Below are 15,877 nucleotides of genomic sequence, written 5' to 3'. Positions count from 1 at the left end.
GTGCCTATACATAGCCTTGTTATGGTTAAGGATTATTGTTAGGAATTAAGGTTCGGAGTTTGTGTTAGGATTAGTGGCTGTGGTTAACATAGTTTAGGAATCTACGTATCAATAACATACTTGTGCAAGTACGTAACCTCATGATCACGTGTCCTATATTGACCAATGACAGAGACGCTACATAGCAATAGAAGTTCACTATATGAATACAGCTACATATAGATAGCCACTGCCGCACAAATACAAAGTGAAGTGTAATATTCCAACATGTGCTTTGATTTATGAGAAAGTTTCCCAATGCAATCAATACAGCACATCATCATTTTATGGATGTGCACAGTTTGCACTGTTCTGTACATACTTCACTTATTTAAAGTGGATATGACACCTAAAAAATGAGGTAAAACTGATATAAATATCAAAAATATATATACAGTATATATTGAAAGTGGTTTTAATCATTATCACTGAGAAATAAAGTTTGTACAGTTTCTCAAAAGTGTGTTTCTTGGAAAGTGCGCTGGTGGCGTTCCATCAGCAGTCACGTGATGCCGTGACATCACAACGTGTAGAGTCCCGTCTTTTGTCTGTTAGATTGACAATAGGAACAGATAGACCTCAGCATGGACAGTGATGAGATCAAGAACGTTTCTGACTCCTCTTCAAGTGTGGATTATTTCTGTGAGGAAATCAAGACTGACTGGAATCCTGAGGATGTTGAAGCAGTGATTAGACCCTACAGACTGGAGCTGTATCTTTTGGATGAACATTCAAACCAGAAGCATTCTGACAGCGAAAATAATGCCGACGGTGTTTATGGTGGAGCCGAAGCAGAGGCAAGAGATTTGCCAATTCCGATGGATTTTGAAAGGCTGCAGAATACGGAATGGTAAGGTAGGCTTTGATTTTTGTTGCTGCTGTTTATAACACTATAATTGTAGCATTTTCGATTCTAGCGTCTGTTTACTGCCTTTGATATTGTTCTGGAGCCGCGATAGTGTAGCTACTACTTGCGGACCACCATCATTACCTTCGGGATTTTGCCGTTTTCGAGTGCCTGGCATTGCATTCATCCGTGTTTAGTTACATTATTTTCACGAAAGAATAGGAAATAAACGGCGAAAGTTTCGAAAAAGATCACCGAAAACAACAGTGAACATGCCATCACCGTGTTTACTCCGTATTGCACTGATAGTTCCTTGACCATATCAAGATTATTGTGAACATATTATTTGGGGTTGACATTTTAGGTGTTCCTGTGAGCGGTGCGAGAACATGGAGACGGTGGAGGAAAGTATCTGCTGTTGGGAGCAAATGCGTGTGTGCGAGCAGAGGGAGCGGCGGCCGGACATTTCGTGCATAACACAACACCGCGGCTTTCGATCAATCTGCCTGGACTTGAAAAGGCTAAAACGTTCGCCCTTGTGTTTGTGCAACATGCTGCTACACACTGGTCAGACATATCGACAAACAAGTCCCTGAGAGCTGTGTTTAATCAAAGTTTCTGCCGCTAAAAAAGTGTAAACAACGGCTGCTCTGCGCGCAAGCTGATACGGTCTACACATAGTGACGTATTTCAGGTTTGGTGCTTAATGGGAAGCTGGTCACGGGGCGTGCAGATTTTTCAGTGGCGGGACGTTCAAATGTTGTATATAACGGGAGAACCGCATCCATTTTCCCAAAACGCTTAGGTTGACCGAATTGTATAACCTTTGTTACATGTAATAAGACTATGTTGTCTTTAAGTGTCATATCCACTTTAAAGTATGAGGCAATGACAAAATAGTTCACATCTGTAGCAGCTGTGGTGAGTTTGGCTACTTCTGACAGCTGCATCATGTGGTCTGGTCATCGACTGTGTATGTCTGATGGGTTTAAAACGGTCCAACATGGCGGTGGCAGAAAGAAGCCATGGAGAATCTGTTGCTATGGGATGTTCTATTGGGCTCTGCCTCTTGGTAGTACATTCTCTTTGGTATAAATGTTTTCCTTCCTTTACCACCAGGCTTTTGCAATGGATGGCACCCACCTTAATGGTGGATTAGATTATATTAGACAGAACTTTATTCATCCCTTGGGAAGACTCCCTCAGGGAAATTGAAGTTCCAGCAGCATTGTATAGCAACACATAGGGTAAGAAGCACACAGAGCATCAAAAGTGAAAGTAAAAAAGAAAAACAGTTTGCAAATATAAATACACAATATAAATACCAGACATACCAATCAATACTGGTTTACTGGCTACTACTGTTCCTCTCCTTCCCGTCCTCTGTCTTCCTGTTACTCCTCCTCCCCCTGAGTGAGGAGTTGTACAGTCTGATAGTCTGAGGGACAAAGGAGTTTTTCAGTCTGTTGGTCCTGCACTTGGGAAGGAGCAGTCTGTGGCTGAAGAGGCTCCTCTGGTTGCTGATGACGGTGTGCACAGGGTGACTGGCATTGATGATTGTCTAGATGATAATGCAGTACAAATTGAAAAAAATCGGAATACAAATTGCAGGATGTCCCAAACTAGAAAAAAAAAAACTCTGGGATTTACATTTTGAAAAATATGTTCATCTCCATCCAAGGCAGAAGTATGGATGAGTTTGATGAACTTGGTGACTAATCTGATTTTTACTATTTTTGTTTCATTGTGTTGGTAAGATTTTGTTTTTTTTAATCATTGTGTTTGCTTACAATGCAGTGTCTCTATTCCAGCAGATCTTTGCTTGCAATGAGTCCCTTCGTTCTCTCCTGACTCCCATTAATCAGTCTTGCAAGGTTGATTTTTTTTTTCTTTTTTGTGTTTTTTAAAAGGCTTGTCACGGCTCTCTTTTCAGCTCTTCAAAGCCTTTCTGCATGCGTTGCTTTGAGACATGAGTCAGAGGCAGCGAATCAAAGTGTGCTGTCAGTAAAAAGCTGTTCGCTGGTTAGTGGTCTTGTTCGATTGTCCTCTGACATCAAAAGGCTGAGAGATCTCGGGCTGCATCAGACTCCAATGAGGACGACTTTGTTTATACGTGACACCGAGGAGATTTACGAGCTGGTGTTCGTTGCTCTAAAAGAGGACACGTACAGGAGTGCACTTAATGATTTATTACCCCAAATTGGAAGTCAAAATGATTTCAGAATCAGCTCCATTTTTAAATTCAGACCTGAAGGAATGCAATTTACGAAGGTGACGTGTTAACATAACATGCATCGAGCTACTTTGTACTTACTGCTTTCTTTGTGCGATCATTATATAAATGTTGCTCTCTGCGTGCTACCTGCCTGCTGTTTAACAAAATGAATCACAGCCACTTACCTGCTGGCTGAGCCGTAACCTGGCAACAAGCATAGCATCTCTGTGCTTGTTCTGTTAGACCTCAGTGCTGCTTTTGATACTGTTGACCATAAAATTTTATTACAGAGATTAGAGCATGCCATAGGTATTAAAGGCACTGTGCTGCGGTGGTTTGAATCATATTTATCTAATAGATTACAATTTGTTCATGTAAATGGGGAATCTTCTTCACAGACTAAGGTTAATTATGGAGTTCCACAAGGTTCTGTGCTAGGACCAATTTTATTCACTTTATACATGCTTCCCTTAGGCAGTATTATTAGACGGCATTGCTTAAATTTTCATTGTTATGCAGATGATACCCAGCTTTATCTATCCATGAAGCCAGAGGACACACACCAATTAGCTAAACTGCAGGATTGTCTTACAGACATAAAGACATGGATGACCTCTAATTTCCTGCTTTTAAACTCAGATAAAACTGAAGTTATTGTACTTGGCCCCACAAATCTTAGAAACATGGTGTCTAACCAGATCCTTACTCTGGATGGCATTACCCTGACCTCTAGTAATACTGTGAGAAATCCTGGAGTCATTTTTGATTTTTGATCAGGATATGTCATTCAAAGCGCATATTAAACAAATATGTAGGACTGCTTTTTTGCATTTACGTAATATCTCTAAAATTAGAAAGGTCTTGTCTCAGAGTGATGCTGAAAAACTAATTCATGCATTTATTTCCTCTAGGCTGGACTATTGTAATTCATTATTATCAGGTTGTCCTAAAAGTTCCCTGAAAAGCCTTCAATTAATTCAAAATGCTGCAGCTAGAGTACTGACGGGGACTAGAAGGAGAGAGCATATCTCACCCATATTGGCCTCTCTTCATTGGCTTCCTGTTAATTCTAGAATAGAATTTAAAATTCTTCTTCTTACTTATAAGGTTTTGAATAATCAGGTCCCATCTTATCTTAGGGACCTCATACTACCATATCACCCCAATAGAGCGCTTCACTCTCAGACTGCAGGCTTACTTGTAGTTCCTAGGGTTTGTAAGAGTAGAATGGGAGGCAGAGCCTTCAGCTTTCAGGCTCCTCTCCTGTGGAACCAGCTCCCAATTCAGATCAGGGAGACAGACACCCTCTCTACTTTTAAGATTAGGCTTAAAACTTTCCTTTTTGCTAAAGCTTATAGTTAGGGCTGGATCAGGTGACCCTGAACCATCCCTTAGTTATGCTGCTATAGACTTAGACTGGGGGGTTCCCATGATCCACTGAGTGTTTCTTTCTCTTTTTGCTCTGTATGCACCACTCTGCATTTAATCATTAGTGATTGATCTCTGCTCCCCTCCACAGCATGTCTTTTTCCTGGTTCTCTCCCTCAGCCCCAACCAGTCCCAGCAGAAGACTGCCCCTCCCTGAGCCTGGTTCTGCTGGAGGTTTCTTCCTGTTAAAAGGGAGTTTTTCCTTCCCACTATCGCCAAGTGCTTGCTCACAGGGGGTCGTTTTAACCGTTGGGGTTTTTCCGTAATTATTGTATGGCCTTGCCTTACAATATAAAGCGCCTTGGGGCAGCTGTTTGTTGTGATTTGGCACTATATAAATAAAATTGATTGATTGATTGATAGTAGGAACAGTGATGCATGTCCTACTTAAGGGGTTTCAAACCTGCAACCTCAGAGCCGAACTATTACAACAGCAGGCGTTTAGTCTGTGACAATAAAGTGTCATGTTGTGCAAGATTCTGCAGAGTTAAATATTGTTTGCAGGATAAACATATTTAAAGTACCAGGACTCTGCACCTGTGCAACACCAGCGGCACTACAACATTTTCCGCTGGTGGGGTTAAGTGAGGGCAACATTGTTTAGTGTTGGGGTAACAGAATTTGAACAAAATGGGCAAATATATTGCAATCTACGACGGAGTTTTAGGGCCACATTGAATTTCTTTTTTTTTTTTTTGGTCTTCGAAAATAAAGTCGTAATATTACGAGAAAAAAGTCGTAATATTACGAGAATAACGCCGTAATATTACGAGAAAAAAACATCAAAATATTATATTATGACTTTATTCTCGTAATAGTTGTTGTGTGTTGGGGGGTTTGGCTGGATGTTTTTGTGTTGTTTTCTTTTCTTTGCTCTCCAGGTGGTATGCAAACTGGTTTTTGTCTGTGGAGAAGGTGCTGGCAGAAGAGTCCTTCACCCTCATCAGCATGATTTGCAGCACCTGTGGATGATGCTCACGTGCAAACTTAAAGACTTTCAGCTGAAGCAGATAATGAGATGGCGTTCTGCATTTAAGCCATGAGTGATTCAAGCAGAATTGCCGGGAACTCGACCTTGTGACATTCGTTTGTGAGACGCTGAGGACCGCGCCTGGGTTTGACACATTGTGCCTGTGAAGGAGGACGGGTGAGGGACACATGCTGTCAGCACACATCAGAGGTGATTGATTGTCTGAATAAGTGTTAACAGTAGTTTGGTATTTTGTTACGCAGTATATGTGAATATTGATGAGAGTTGTGCAGCTCGCTTCTCACGGCCGTGGCGTGCGGACAGATGATCCTCCACCTGTTGTGAGAAGCTGCTCATTTACATAAAGCTTAAATTCAGACCTGAATGTGTTGCTGATAGTGTGTGCCTTTGAAGGATATTAGTTGTAGCTGTTGACTTACCTCACCTTTTCTATCCTTCACAGAGTCAGTTTGTCGTGTCCACCTGGGGGGTGTTTGGCGGTGAATGTGAGTCCAGAAGCGCCGGGCTTCGATCCCTTTGGGCGCTGGAGAGCGCGCCGTCCTTCACTCCGCCAGACAAACGCATTTTATGTTGTACACCGAGTTTTGCACAAGAGGGGGATAATAAAATTGTTTTGTTTTTTGGAACCGCTTTCTGGTTATTTAGCGCTGGGTTCAGTCAGACGCAGGTCCGCTCCTCAACCCGCGTCGGCACATAACAATATTACGACTTTATTCATGTAAAATTATGAATTTATTCTCGTAATATTACGACTTTATTCTCGTAAAATTACAACTTTATTCTCGTAAAATTATGACTTTGTTCTTGTAATATTACGACTTTTTTCTCGTAATATTACAACTTTATTCTCAAAGTCTAAAAAAAAAAAACTAATTCTGTGTGGCCCTAAAATGCCGTCGTAGCAATCACAGTTCGGGCTTCATTTTTTTTTCTTTTTAGCCAAAATGCAAAATCCCTGTTTTCAAAAATACACACGTATGTGTAGATTTAGCCACTGTGTGCAGAGTTTAAAGAAGAGAAGATTTTTGGAACGCTGTTTTGGATGTATTACTGGTCTGAAAATGGCTGCAGTAAGTCTTCAGTTTTCAGTCACAGAGGTGATGGAGGAGCGACATGAGCAGAATTAAAGCCCGTATAGCCATCCTCAACTCATCAACTCCGTCATCGCCATCATCAGTTTCCTCCCATCCATCATCATCAGCATCTCCCAGAGGGTTACAAAAAAACAGACATGCATAATTTTACAATTACATGCACACTTCTGTTATATTAAATGAAACTTAATGAGACAAAATCCTCATGAGGGGACATAAAATAGCTCATGAACAAAATTTAACGTTGAGGGAAACAACAGTATCAAATTTATTTCCTGATTTATCTTCTGCTGAGATGCATGTTTTATAGAATTCTGTAACATTCAAACAGCAATTACAGTGCTGTATTTGCTGCAGCTCCAGTAAGTGATCCAGACTGTTTTTTGTTTTTTTCATGTGAGAGAAAAATCAGATGACATTTGAAGACACAAAACATTGTGAATTTGCTTTTAAAAAATTACTGGAGTCTCTCTGTGAATGTTTTATTCCATGAAAGCAGCTTTTATATACCACAATATTGCGATATATAAGTATATACAGCAATAACTGCAAAAATTCAGGCTCTTTTAATATTTTAAAACTTTATATGACATTAATGTGTCTGTGCAGAATGCTAAAACAATTTTGAACAGTTTTTGTTGGAACTTCATGTAAAATGACTTTCGACTTTACAGAACAAGTAAAAAGCCTATCTAACAACTTGCGACAAATTGTGCGACTTTCATTGCACACAAACTGATCAGTTTGTCAATCGTTGGCTGAATATAATACATCCATCCATCCATCCATCTATTTTCTTCCGCTTTATCCGGAGTCGGGTCGTGAGGGCAGCAGCTCAAGCAAAGCCGCCCAGACCTCCCGATCCACACACACCTCCCCCAGCTCCTCCGGGGGAACCCCAAGGCATTCCCAAGCCAGCTGAGAGATGTAATCCTTCCAGCATGTCCTGGGTCTTCCCCGGGGCCTCCTCCCAATGGGACGTGCCCGGAACACCTCTCCAGCGAGGCGTCCAGGGGGCAACCGGAAAAGATGCCCGAGCCACCTCAACTGACTCCTTTCGATGTGGAGGAGCAGCGGCTCGACTCCGAGCTCCTCCCGAGTGACCGAGCTCCTCACCCTATCTCTAAGGGAGCGCCCAGCCACCCTGCGGAGGAAACTCATCTCGGCCGCTTGTACCCGCGATCTCATTCTTTCGGTCACGAGCCAAATCTCATGACCATAGGTGAGGATCGGAACGTAGATCGATCGGTAAATCGAGAGCTCTGCCCCCCTACTCAGCTCTCTCTTCACCACGACGGTCCGATACAGCGACCGCATCATTGCAGAAGCTGCACCAATCCATCTATCGATCTCATGCTCCATCCGTCCCTCACTCGTTAATAAGACCCCGAGATACTTAAACTCCTCCACTTGAGGCAAGGACACTCCACCGACCTGAAGAGGGCAAAGCACCTTTTTCCGGTCGAGAACCATGGCCTCGGATTTGGAGGTGCTGATTTTCATCCCGGACACCTCACACTCGGCTGCAAACCGCCCCAGTGCACACTGAAGGTCCTGATTTGACGAAGCCAACAGAACCACATCGTTCGCAAACAGCAGAGACGAGATTCGGTGGTTCCAAAACCAGACCCCGTCTACACCCTGGCTGCGCCTAGAAATTCTGTCTATAAAAATAATGAACAGAACCGGTGACAAAGGGCAGCCCTGGCGGAGGCCAACGTGCACTGGAAACAGGTTTGACTTACTACCAGCAATGCGAACCAAGATCCTGCTGCGGTCGTACAGGGACCGGATAGCCCTTAGCAAAGGACCCCGGACCCCGTACTCCCGGAGCACTCCCCACAGGGTGCCCCAAGAGACACGGTCGAATGCCTTCTCCAGATCCACAAAACACATGTGGACTGGTTGGGCGAACTCCCATGAACCCTCGAGCACCCGATGGAGCGTGTAGAGCTGGTCCAGCGTGCTGCGACCAGGACGAAAACCACACTGCTCCTCCTGAATCCGAGGTTCGACCATCGGTCAAATTCTCCTCTCCAGTACTCTGGAATAGACCTTACCGGGGAGGCTGAGGAGTGTGATCCCCCTATAGTTGGAACACACCCTCCGGTCCCCCTTCTTAAACAGAGGGACCACCACCCGGGTCTGCCAATCCAGAGGCACTGTCCCTGATCGCCACGCAATGTTGCAGAGGCGTGTCAGCCGAGACAGTCCCACAACATCCAGAGACTTAAGGTACTCAGGACGGATTTCATCCACCCCAGGAGCCTTGCCACCAAGGAGCTTTCCAACCACCTCGGTGACTTTTGCCTGGGTAATGGATGAGTCCGCCTCTGGGTCCCCAGTCTCTGCCTCCTCTTCGGAAGACGTGACGATGGGATTGAGGAGATCCTCGAAGTACTCCTTCCACCGCCCAACAACATCCCCAGTCAGAGTCAACAGCTCCCCACCCGCACCGTAAACAGTGCCGGTGGAGAGCTGCTTCTGCCTCCTGAGGCATTGGACAGTTTGCCAGAATCTCTTCGAGGCCGACCAATAGCCCTCTTCCATAGCCTCCCCGAACTCCTCCCAGACCCGAGTTTTTGCCTCTGCGACCGCACGGGCTGCGGCACGCTTGGCCTGCCGGTACCTGTCAGCTGCCTCTGGGGTCCCACATACCAACAAAGATAAGTAGGACTCCTTCTTCAGCTTGACGGCATCCCTTACTTCCGGTGTCCACCACCGGGTTCAGGGATTGCCGCCACGACAGGCACAAGAGACCTTGCGACCACAGCTACGAGCGGCCGCATCAGCAATGGAGGTGAAGAACATGGTCCACTCGGAGTCCATGTCTCCAACCTCCCCTGGGATCTGGGAGAAGCTCTCCCGGAGGTGGGAGTTGAAGACCTCCCTGACAGAGGGTTCCACCAGTCATTCCCAGCAGACCCTCACGATACGTTTGGGCCTGCCAGGTCTGACCGGCTTCCTCCCCTCCCAGCGGATCCAACTCACCACCAGGTGGTGATCGGTCGACAGCTCTGCCCCTCTCTTTACTCGAGTGTCCGAGACACGTGGTCGAAGGTCAGATGATATGACTACAAAGTCGATCATCGACCTCCGGCTCAGGGTGTCCTGGTGCCACATGCACTTATGAACACCCTTGTGCTCGAACATGGTATTCGTGATGGACAAACTGTGACTAGCACAGAAGTCCAACAACTGAACACCACTAGGGTTCAGATCAGGGAAGCCGTGCTTCCCGATCACCCCCCTCCAGGTCTCACTGTCGCCGCCCACGTGGGCATTGAAATCCCCCAGGTGAACAATGGAGTCCCCAGTTGGAGCGCTATCTAGTACCCCTCCCAGGGACTCCAGGAAGGTCGGGTACTCTGCACTGCCACTCGGCCCATAGGCCGAGACAATGGTGAGAGACCTGTCCCCAACCCGAAGGCGTAGGGATGCGACCCTCTCGTTCACTGGAGTGAACTCCAACACATGGCGACTGAGCTGGGGAGCAATAAGCAATGCAACCCCAGCTCTCCGCCTCTCCCCGTGGGCAACGCCAAAAAAAATGAAGCATCCAGCCCCTCTCCAGGAGTTGGGTACCAGAGCCAATGCTGTGCGTGGAGGTGAGCCCGACTATCTCTAGTCGGTATCTCTCAACCTCCCGCACAAGCTCAGGCTCCTTGCCCCCCAGCAAGGTGACATTCCACGTCCCAACAGCCAGGGGCTGTGAGCATGGACCGGGCCGCCGGGCCACCCGCCCTCAACCGCCACCAATCCTCTCTGCACCCGACCCCCATGGCCCCTTCTGCAGGTGGTGAACCCACAGGAGGGAGGGCCCATGTTGCTCCTTAGGGCTGAGCCCGGCCGGGCCCCATGGGCTAAGGCCTGACCACCAGGCGCTCGCGCGCGAGCCCCATCCCCAGGCCTGGCTCCAGGGTGGGACCCCGGCTCCGCCATACCGGGCGACGTCTCGGTCCTTGATCTTTCACTGGTCATGGAGGTTCTGAGCTGCCCTTAGTCTGACCCATCACCTAGGACCTGTTTGCCTTGGGAGACCCTACAGGGAGCACAATGCCCCCGACAATATAGCTCCTAGGATCATCCGGGTATGCAAACTCCCCCACCACGATAAGGTGGCAGCCAGAGGGGGAGTGAATATAATACAAAAACAGCAAAAATATGTAAATAAATACAAATTAATCCAACCTTCGGGAAAGCAGGATGCTGTTTAGTCTGCCGCCATATGCAAATTTGATGTGATTATGTCAATTACTCTAACAACTGTTAGCAGCATTTAATTTCTTTTAATGACTTCTGGTGAGAGTTGTGTGTTTGTTTTTTAACACGAGCTAACTCTACTACAGCTCAGCCACAGTGGTGTTTAAAGCCGTTAGCTTGAACATTAGCATATACTGGCCTGTTCAAAATTTGAGGGTGCTGAGCTAATTTTTGAACAACAAAAGAAATTATTCTAACGTTACTCACTTAAAATGTTTCTACTATGTAGTTAATTAGTAAATTTACTTTGTATTTGTGTTAGGTATTATTCTATGACAACCCATGCCAAAGTAAGACTTCTCATCATGCTAATCCTATGAGACTGCACCAATAAAACATAAACTTTTTTTTTTTTTTTTTTTTGCAAAAAAGAAATGGATTTTTGTCTGTTTTGGTTTAGAATTGTTTCACATTTCTATTTTGTCATTGTTTGTTTGTGTTTTGAAAATGAACTATGAAACATGCTGTACAGCCATAATGTCATACTTACGTGTTATATTGTGTACCTTTTGCATGAAACAAAACTGTGTGCAGAAATATTTAAACACGTGTGGTGGCTGTTATGCCATTAATGCTCTCATCCCACTTTCAAACCAGCTATGAAAATAAAGGCATAAATTCATGTATTTTTAAATGAAAATTGTGAGTCATAAATAATGAATAGCTGCTGATGCACCTTTGCTTATGTGTCTCTCTCACAATCCTTTCTTCCCCAGGGCAACAAGGATCGTCTCGACTTTAATGGACTTTCTCAGTGTTTGTGTCCATAATTAAGAATTCTACAGGCAGGAAGTCTGCAGCTACAATAACACAAACCACACATTCCATTTGTACCTTCCAACATCCATAATTCAATCTTTTCTCATTCGGTTAGTTGTCATATAGCTTCTGCACTTCTATCCAGTCAAAGGTGCATACAGGCTATACATGTGTACAAACACTGACCCAAAATTCTTGCTGTGGATTTTAAATTCTGCACAAAAGGACTGACGTGCTAAAAATGGTAAAAACCACAGCTTTTGCAACTGTTGTTGCTCAAAGCAGCCATCGTGGTTTGTAAACTCGAGGTATCCATCCATCCATTTTCTTCCGGTATGTGATGTTCAAACGTGTTGAGGATTTGGAATTGCGAGTTCAGGTGTCATGGGTCTGTGTGGGAAGTGTGTTTTTGCTTTATTTTTTCTCTGTTGGCTTATTTTGCCACTGTTATGTTTGCTTGGGGTTTTGGTGGAGGGACTTTTCTTGTCTGGTGTCTGATGCTTGGTGATGGGCATTCTTTTCCTGTCCTTTTTCCTGCTTGCCACGCCCCATTCCAGATCTTTCCTCAGACACCTGTCTTGCATTTCCTCCTAATCACTCTATTTAAGTCACACCTTCTGTTTTGCCTGTTTGTGAGATTGTTGAGCCTTGAGCCACTTTTGAGCACTTTCCTTCAGAGTATTTTTGCTTTGTTTTGTCTGCCCATGTTTTGACCTGCCTGTTTTTTACCCTGTCTCTGCCTCATGCTTCAGTTAAGCTGTGGTCACAACCCGCCGTACTTGCATGTGCGTGCAGTCTACTTGCAAAAACGTGGGCCAAATTTGAACAACTCTACGTCGTAAGTATTGCCTCAGTACAAATTTAGGAGCACGCAGACACACGCAGACACGCCGTAGAGGTTTTAGTGCATGCAGAACTTTCGCTGCGGTCAGGCTGCGGATTCACCAGCAGTACAGATGACGCACGTTGTGAGTACTGCCTCAGTACGGATTCAAAGCAGCACATTTTCATTCAATTACTATTGAATTAACCAAATCCGTACGTAGGCAGTACGGATTACGGCACTCACCACATACTATGGAGGCCGACAGACATGCATGCACGACGCAGCTTCTCACTTGAACTTGGACTTTATTTCCAAACTTCAGCAATTAACACAGACACTCCACAGCTTCAGTCTGTAACTTTTTGTCCAGCCGTAACTTTTCGAGGCAAGTAAACACTTGTACAACTGACCGCTGCAGGCTGGACATGTTCATGCATCGCCGATGCCAAAAAACACCTGCCGCTCCGGTCCCGCTCATAAAAAAGAAAAGTTGACCCCCCCCCCCCCCCACACACACACACACACACACACATACACACACACTGCTTTAGTGTCAACTCTCTTTATCGTTACACTCCTAGAGACGTGCGTTGACCGTACGCCCTCCCTCCTCTTGCTGCTCTTGCTGTTTTCACAAAAACGTAGTGGCCGTGGCATCCGCAGAAAACATATGGCGAAAAAAAACGCACGGTGGGTTGTGACCGGCGCTTTACGGTTGTTCATCTCAGTCTGTCTATCTGTCTTTCAATCTGCCTGCCTGATTTCTGTCTGCCTGAATTTCCAATAAACCCTGTTACTTCGTCATCTGAATCCTGCATTTGTGTCCAGCCACTTTGTAACTGTAAGCCTGACTTAAGGGTGTTCCTGGGGGTGGGAAGGGATGGTGTGTTATCGGAAATAACAATCTCTGACTACAACTGCGCTCTAAAAAATGAACCACTGTGTCAATGAGAAAAAGTGATGTAACAATTTCATAGTTTGTTTTTTAAGCCATTTCAACTTAACTAGAGACATCTTGGGGTGTTAACTCAGCTGAAAGTTGAAATAAAAATCTATGCAAATTGTTAAATCATTTTTTCTTGTTTAGACAGCTGTTCCTTTTTTAGAGTATGGAACACAACATTTTTCCGTTGAAAATGTCAGGGGTTTTGTTGTTACTTTGGTCTCAACAGGAAATAATTTTCATGCTGCACAGCTGTGGAATCTCCAACATGTGTATTAATAATATTATGGTGCATTCAGTGGAAACTGGGAAGTCTGATCTCCAACATGGCAAGAAAACACCACAAAGAACTGAATTTCCAACTCAAACTCAAAACGTTTTTCCAACTTTATTCCCACATTTGTTGCTGCATGCATGCATACACGCCTGCAGTGCAACAGTGTGTGTGTGTGGGGGGATATCGTATACATACATACACTACAATCATCCATCCGTCCATGCAGTTTCTATACCCACTGGAGCCTATCCCAGCAGTCATAGAATGTGAGGTGGACAAAAACAAACATATTCACACGCACACCTACAGACAATTTAAAGTTTCCAGTCCACCTAACCTGCGTGTCTTTGGATGTGGGAGGAAGTCGAAGCACCCGGAGGCAACCCACACAAACACGAGGAGAACATGCAAACTCTACACAGAAAACACCCAGGTGTGAAGCGATCCCACAACCTGCTTGCTATAAGGCAACAATGCTAACCATGAAGCCACTGTGCTGCCTACACAAAAAATGTTAATTAATCATGATTTAATTTTTAAGATTGTTTAAAAAAACAAAGCCCACTCTTTTGTGTTATACATTATCCAGCATATTGCTGGCAAACCAAATGTTTGTTTGTTTATTTTGTAGTTTTACTTTTTTTTCTGTTTGTTTTTTGCAAAATAAAACTGGTAAGATCGTAACTTTTTAGGGGCGGGTTGCTGTTCTGTTTGGGGTTCTTGGTGTTCATATTTAGACGTTGTCAGGAGCTACAGTCGCTGAACATTGTTTAAATTGACTTCCAGTATTGACCTTGGCGCCTGTGCGCTGTAACTGAATATTAACTAATGACTACTTGTTAAATATCCCACAAATTTTCCTGTCAGGATAATTAATGAAGTAATTAAGCTCGCAGTGTGAGTGCAGAATCATCAAAAAATATTCCAGATATTTTTCACTCCTCTCCTTTGTTGTATCTTTCTCTGTTTTACATTAGGGATTATTTCCCATGGTTCAACACTGAGCCCCATTACTGTCCAACAAGCCCATTACGTAATTAATGTTTGTGTGTGCGGAACAGAACCAGAGGACACTGGGAGGTTACGGGGAGCAGCCGCATTCTAACCTTATGTTCCAGATTTGGAAATGGATGAACATGAATTTAAATTACATCAGTTTAAACAACCTTGTTTACAAAGCCCATATCAACGTGTTGGGAATCAGGATGATTGGTGGTGGTCCGTGGGTGGGATGAAGCCAGTAGGTTATGTGCTTTATTCAAGTGCAACCTTCATGATCAGCTTCCTTTTGGACGTTATAGAGGATGGACCTGTTCTGAGGCTGCAGAGTTGCCTTCATCACTCATTTGTAGCAACTTTGTGTCGTTGTCAAAAAATCCGCAGTCAGCACAAATTTAGATTTTGGTCTGAAGAGAGATGTGCTTTCTACTTTTTGTATCAATTCAGTCCCATCAAAATCTGGTTAGGGCCCTGTCCCGCTGGCGTTTAGGAGGATTTGCGCATGAAATGAGGAGACAAAAGCTGAGCGTCCGCAACAAAGGTGGGCGGAAATGACAAATGTCCCGGGGTGGATCAGCGAATACATGAGGAATGAAAAGAGGATATAACAGGGAACAGAAGCGAAGGCGACCGCGGAGGCGCCCCCATGAGGGGCACAGCGGCCGTGATGCACTCGCTTCATCCGTGCCCACTCTGTCTGCATGCGCAACATACCATTTGCGACCGTGATGTGGCCATGCTGGGCACGCGTCATATCTGTTTTGCACGCTGTCCTGGTCCGCCGCCAAGCCACGCCAACCCGTCGGTTGCGGATATCAGCGGATGACAGGGGATATGCGGCGCGTTGGTTGTTTATGTCCTGCGTATGTCTTCAGTATGTGTTCAGGCAGTGATGCGGATCTCATCCACAGCAGGATTTTTGAGTTGCTCAAAAATCCTGGCTGCGGACATGCGTGCCTCTGCGGATGATCACGGACGTGTTCGGATGGCGGCCGACTCATACAGGAATGTTACACGGTTATTGCGGTTGTTTGGCGGCTGTGGGCCACGTTTGTGCGCATTCCATCCGAAAATCCTCCTAAACGCCAGTGGGACAGGGCCCTTAGGTCTGGGAGCATGTGCTAGTGCCATGCATCACCGCCAGTCTCTATCCACCTCATGAAAGTAACAATCCATCTGCCGCAGCTATGAAATTG

At 45.0% G+C, this 15,877-nt stretch overlaps 2 long non-coding RNA genes across 2 annotated transcripts in view; both read left to right on the top strand.

Annotated features, from left to right (window-relative positions):
• Positions 1–15,877, top strand: part of LOC117529768 — a 482,119-nt gene that overhangs the window by 334,443 nt on the left and 131,799 nt on the right. The window lies entirely within an intron of this gene.
• Positions 122–4,126, top strand: LOC117529769. Its single transcript, XR_004566097.1, has 3 exons — positions 122–193; positions 3,158–3,162; positions 4,115–4,126. It is a non-coding gene; the product is annotated as an uncharacterized LOC117529769 (long non-coding RNA).

Source organism: Thalassophryne amazonica, chromosome 17 (assembly GCF_902500255.1).
Source record: "Thalassophryne amazonica chromosome 17, fThaAma1.1, whole genome shotgun sequence".
In the NCBI taxonomy this organism is placed as follows: domain Eukaryota; kingdom Metazoa; phylum Chordata; class Actinopteri; order Batrachoidiformes; family Batrachoididae; genus Thalassophryne; species Thalassophryne amazonica.
This window is presented reverse-complemented; position numbering and strand designations above follow the sequence as displayed.